The following is a 6,612-nucleotide window of genomic DNA, read 5'->3' as shown; positions in this document are numbered from 1 at the left end:
TTAAGAAATAACATAAAAGGATGGTCAAATGAATTAAAATGTTTACCATTATAAGGTAAACGATTTGTTTCAATACTTGATCATGGCTGAGTAACTGATCATGGTTACCATGTTAGTTTGAATTTAAATGATGGAAATTGTCGCAACGTGTTTTACAAGACAGTTAAAACGTACCAACTGGCTTATAATCTTTCTGTCACTAAAATACTCAAAGAAAGGTGTAGTTTGTTTTGTATTTTTCAAAACTGTATTATGTTACATCCTAGGTATGAAAAAGGGATGATTGTAACTTTTGTAAAACAAAATGTCAGCTTTTGTCTCCAGGAAAACATTTCTACATTTTCTTTATAAAAAATCTTTTATCCTTTTAAAATAATTTGATTTCCAAGAACGCGTCGCTTTTTCTTTATTTTTCTGCATTTATATTTACAAAATGATTTTGATTTTCAATCTATTTTAAACATGTTATACTTCTGGCTTGTTTTTTAGATTTTAATCAATTCAATTAAATAAATTTGATTTCCACGAACGAACGCGTCGCTTTTTCTTTACTTTTCTGCATTCATTCTTTATTTAAGCATGTTATACTTCTGGCTTGGTTTCTTAAAGTTATTTGTTTTGTTTATTTTGCATTTATGACCGATCTGTCTATTTTCTTTGCAAACGGTAGAGGACTTCAAATTTTTGTAAAAAGAAAAGCAGTTTTTCAATATTTGAAAGAAAGTAAATGTGAAATCTTCTGTCTGCCGGATACACATTTTCACTAGTACCAATTTAAAGATATTTATACAGAATGGGTTCAAAATGTATTTTAAACATTTCTAGTTCAAACTCAATGGGGTGTTGGGGTTATTCTTTCAAATAAACTTGATTACAAAGTAAACCAAGAGATTTTTTATGAGTATGAAAATTATGTAATTGTTGGCATTACTATAGGCGAAACGACATTTACTCTTGTTACTTTATATGGTCCTGATGAGGAAAATCATTCATGAACATATTTTTGATAAGAAAGATCAAATTGGAAACAGTGATCACCTGATATTCGGAGATTTTAATTTAGTTATAAATCCTGAATTTGACTATGATTATTATAAACATATAAATAATAAAAAGCACGCACCTTCATTCTGAACGAAATGCAAAATATGGTGAAAAGTTACTGACCCTTTTCGGTGAAGAAATCCCTTTCATCCAAAATGCTGTTCTGATATATAAATATGAAAACATTTTAGATATAAATCCGTCAGACTTGAAAATAACATTAATTGTTTAGTTATTTCTTGACACCTTATTTATGGAAAATAGAGGAAAATCTATTTCATATAGATCATATTAACAGAAAGAATCAAATTAACGGGAAATAGTCATTAAAGAACAGATTGAAAATTTAGAAAATTCATTTTCTGCTGATTAAGTTGAGCAATTAAGTAACTTAAAAGAAGAACTAAATAAAAACTGAAAGGTTTTATGATTAGAACAAGTACAAAATACTTCAAGAGCACATCAATATAGTAAGAACCAATTTGTAATTCTTAGAGAGAAAGCAATTTAGATACCTTCCATAAGACCTGTAATCTTTTTTTATCAAAAGATAGAGCTATAGTTACCCTTTCATATGTCTGTAAAGCTAAAAACCATAGCCAGGGTATAAATGATCAAATATATAATTTGCAACGTCTTTCACTTATTTTCTCATGTCTAAAATAAATATATAATGGAATGCCTTGTTAACTGAATAATAATTATATAACACATTATTATATGTGACATTGGTAAATATAGAAGTGATTGTGGATTGGTCATAAAAACACCTGCACTACATTACATGTATGTTATTGTTATACTTATTCATATGTTTTATATGCAAACATATAATGTACGGTATAGAGTAGGATGCCCTTGATCTACATATACCTATTACTGAAAAAAAGCTTTCCAATGCACATTATCTTTGAGCTTTTTTTTTTGAGTTTCAAATATCTATGATATCAAATATTTAAATTAAAATCACGATATGAAAATAGATTTTTGTTGTTAAGACGTAATTAGATGTTAAATACTTTCTTATTTATTTACCTCAAAAATGTGATGGTCTTATATGCAAAACCTGATGCTTAAATGAAAATGGTTTAATATAATCAGTAATAAAAAAAATATTACTAAAGATTTGACCGAATGTTAACGTAGATACGGGGAGATAATTGGAAATTATTTTCTGATAAAGTTTTATTCAAGTTTCAATATGTGTGTGTATTATTATAAAGCTTATTGAAATGGTTCAAAAATACACATTGTATAAATGTAACCACTTATTGGATGTTTTAAAATTATGTTGAAAGGAAACTAATATACAGGTGCGTTATTACAGTGCACTGTGTTTAACATCATCAATTTCAACAGACAAGACATGTATTGTTTGATTTAAAATCTATAAAAAAACAATAATTATATTATTATGTTTTATAACGTTTTAAATCTGATCTCTTCATCTTACCAATATATTGTAGAAATTTGGTGTGTGCTTATATTTATTACGCAAACACGTGTAAATAGATAATCCGAATTTAGTACATTGTTTATTGCAGATATTTAAGATAAACAATACTCATAAAAACCTGTTTTTTCATGTTCAATATGAATTGATTGTATAGAATTTATAACCAAGTTAAACCCTTAATCAAACGTGTTGATAGACATAAAATGCACTTTACCTAACAAATACCACAATGTCAGGCTTTATCATTGCCCCGGCTCGGAATATGTACCCCTTGGAAAACTATGGAAGACATTTTCAGTAAAAATATCTCGATAACAAGCTTTTCAAACACCTCCTGGACAGGTACCCTTTGGACAACATATAAAAGGCCTTTTCCCTGAATATACCTCCAGAACAAGCATTTGCAGCTCCCCCATCCCCGTACATATACCCCTTTGGTATTCTTCCTGAACATGTATCCGTCCTTACAAGCAATTTCAAACATATGGAACAACTGACTGATGAATCATATATCTAAAATAAAGGACAATTTAAAGTGATGACAATGATCAAAATTTCTGCAGTGTAAAGGCTGTGTAGAGTAAAGCTCCAAACAGGCCATGGCATGATTTAAGACACCACCAGTAATAGCTCAGATGAGTTCGAACATGGGTAATCTCGCATGAAGAACTAGGTCACAGGAGCTAGAATAGATAAATCTTGTTAACACTCTAGTGGCTACTGTTTTTATACAAATATCCTGTAAATTGGTCTGAAAGTTTGTTTTTGTGATTTTAAGGTCAAGTTCGAACGTGAGTCATCTCGGATGAAAAACTAGGTCACACCGCCCAAATATGGAAAAAACCTTGAAAACACTCTATTGGTCTCATTTTTGACACAATTATTATCAAACTTGGTCAGAATGCTTGTGTAGGTGATTGCTCGGACGAGTTCGAGCATGGGTCATTTCGCATAAAAACTAGGTCAACGGAGCTAAAAATAAAAACATAATGTTAACACTCTAGAGGCTACTGTTTTGATCCAAGTATCCTGGGAACTGGTCTGAAAGTTTGTTTTGTTTATTTCTTGGTCGAGTCCGAATATTGGTCACCTTGGTAATAAAACTAGGTCACACTGTTCAAATATGGTTTGTCAGAATGCTTGTCTAGGTAATTGTTCGGATGAGTTTGATGGGTCAGGTGAACGATCTAGGGCCATCATGGCCCTCTTGTTTTATAATGGATAGGTATGAAGCAAATCATCTTAGCTTGTTTTTCAAAAAGCATGCCTCCGGATTCATTGAAATTTTTAAAGATGTATTTAAAAGTAATATATTGTGAAATGAACAAATAAAGTAATTGACACTTTTGCATAAGGTGCTTACAATCCAAGTAAATTACCAAAAAGAGCTAAAATGCTGCAATACCACTTCTTATGTTAGTAACGAAGCAGAAGTATGGAAATGTATTATGTATTTAAATTAGTCATTAATCATACAAAATATGTAAAGTATTAACTGAATCTAACATCTTTTTACAGCTCTTAAAATCTTAGTACATTTTTCTCAAGATTGATTTGAATGAACTATATGGCATGCAGCTTAAAGAAAGCTTTGAATGGACTTTTTGTTGGAATTCATTGATATAGATATTCTGATTATATAAATTTATGTTAAAACAGCTTCCGGAATAAGTTTGCAAATCCGGGATTTTCGCAAACTCAGCTACCCTTTCTTAAGTAATTAGAGAATAAATGAAGAGTTCAGTTAACAATGGGTATAAAGTTAAACAAAAACTGGCCTTTAAATTTCACATACCCCTAACAATGAGTGCTGGGGAGACAATCAAAGTTGAGTCCCCCATGGGGTTTTAACATTCTCCCACTGGAGATTTGCCATCCCGCGTGGGGTTTTACCCCCATTCTATAAAAATGGGAGATAAAAATAATGGGGGATTTAGAAAAAATTAAGAATTAAATTTTATGCAAGAAAACTATTATTGCAGTATTCAAATACTTTATTGTGTAAATAAAAACATAAAAAGTAATGTTTAAAAATCCTCCCATTTTCGTTGCGGGACAAATCCACCAATGGGTGAAATCTCCCATCATGATTATGGGGGATAGGTCCTATGTTGTTACATGGGAGAAAATCTCATTTCTAATAATGGGAGATTATTCCCATTCCTTGCAAATGGGAGAGTGTTCTATTTATTAGGTGTGGCGCTTATAACCTATAATACAAAATAATTATACGAATAAAATAAAATCAAAAAAACAAATAAAAAGACAGGGAATATGCAACAAAATAATAATAAAAATATTAATAATAATAATAAAAGATAAATATATAAATAACAAAAAATAATAATTATAATAATAATAATTATAATAATAATAATTATAATAATAAAAAATAATAATAGTTATAACAATATTATTTTTAAAAAAGATATTAATCATAAAAGTAATAATAATAATTATAAAAATAGTAATAATAATAAATAATAATAATAATGATAATAATAATAATTATTATAATAATATTAATTAAAAATAATATTGATGATAATAATAATTATGATTAGAATAATGGTAATAGTTAGAAGAAGAAGAAATAATAATAATTCATAATAATAATAATAATAGTAATAATAAAAAAATAATAATAATGATAAAAATAATAATAATTAAAAAATAAAAAATCATCATAATAACAATAATAATAATATTAATAAAAAAAATAATGATAATCATAATAATATTGATGATAATAATATTAATAACAATGATAATAATAATAATAAGAAGAAGAAATAATAATAATAATTAATAATAATAATAATGATAATAATAATATTAATAATACTTATAATACAAAATAATAATGATAATAATATAAATGTTAATAATAATTATAACAAAACAGACATTGGCATTTTATCTTGGAATATGACGGGAATGAATACAGGAAAGTATCATATGTAACGATTTAATCACCAAAATCCATTTAAATTAAAAACAATCCAAAATGCTTGGATGTACTCTTCGCCGGTGTCCTATCTGTATTTTCTGTCTCATCCAGTCTATTTTGACATTCAAATAGTTCCACAAGCTAAATGGCAAGTCTCTCCTGGTTTTGAAGTATATAACTTATTTGATTTCATTAAATATAAATACCGCGGTAAGGTTTTTTTTCGAAAAACAAACAATATGTTGATCACTTCGTTTAGTTGTAATAATAACCTGATAGAAAAGAAATTTTTAATATTATTCATATAATGGATAAAACCAAGCAATTCCAATAATGGAAATTGTTTCATTTTTCTATTGTTATCATCGTCGAATGAAACATTAGTACTGATTTTTTTTTCAAAACAAACAAACACAATTATTTATAAGATTTAACGGTAATATGCTCAAATGGTAATCTAATTGGTGCCATACAGATTTTTAAGATGTAGCGATTAAGTAATAAGGGATGAAAAAACAAGTGTGCCGTAAGGCGTGCGTAGCATAAAGCCATACAAGTAGTGATTTTGTATCAAATATAAACATGCAGTCATTGAAAATTGACATAACGCCGCCTGTCAATCAAGCTGATAGGGGCCACGGAGATAAGCCAATCAGCGATCGTTATCAGTTTCACGCTAAGATGCCTGCGAAGTCCACCATTAACCTAAGACAAGCTTCCTGTCTATTTAATTTTATGTTAATTTAGAGCTATTTAATTAGTACATTAATAAAGTTACCAAATAAACTGGCATATTGACGGACCGAGTAAGTTTGTTTATTACACAAAAAGTCAATAAATTTCTACATATGGAAATTAATATATAAAAGCAACGCATTATAAAAAAATCTGTGTTTTTATTCATACCGATTTTACCTGTGCATTTTGGCATCAATATTAAACGGTAACATATATGCTTTACAGTAAATCAAACTGTGAAAAAAGACATAATAAACAATTCAATTCAATTCAAATATCTTTATTCACCCAGGTATTAATAAAATACATAAGGGGTTTACAAAATAATATTTTACAATATATATGTTCTGGTTGTAAAGTCCTGTTGCAGTATCAATAGTCATTTAGTCATTATTAAACAGAAATATAAAAAATAATATACATT

The sequence above is a fragment of the Ruditapes philippinarum genome, unplaced genomic scaffold (genome assembly GCF_026571515.1).
Source record: "Ruditapes philippinarum isolate M1 unplaced genomic scaffold, ASM2657151v2 ctg2517_1_1_1_1, whole genome shotgun sequence".
Classification (NCBI taxonomy): domain Eukaryota; kingdom Metazoa; phylum Mollusca; class Bivalvia; order Venerida; family Veneridae; genus Ruditapes; species Ruditapes philippinarum.
The sequence above is the reverse complement of the archived record's forward strand: the minus strand, read 5'-3'. Positions refer to the sequence as shown.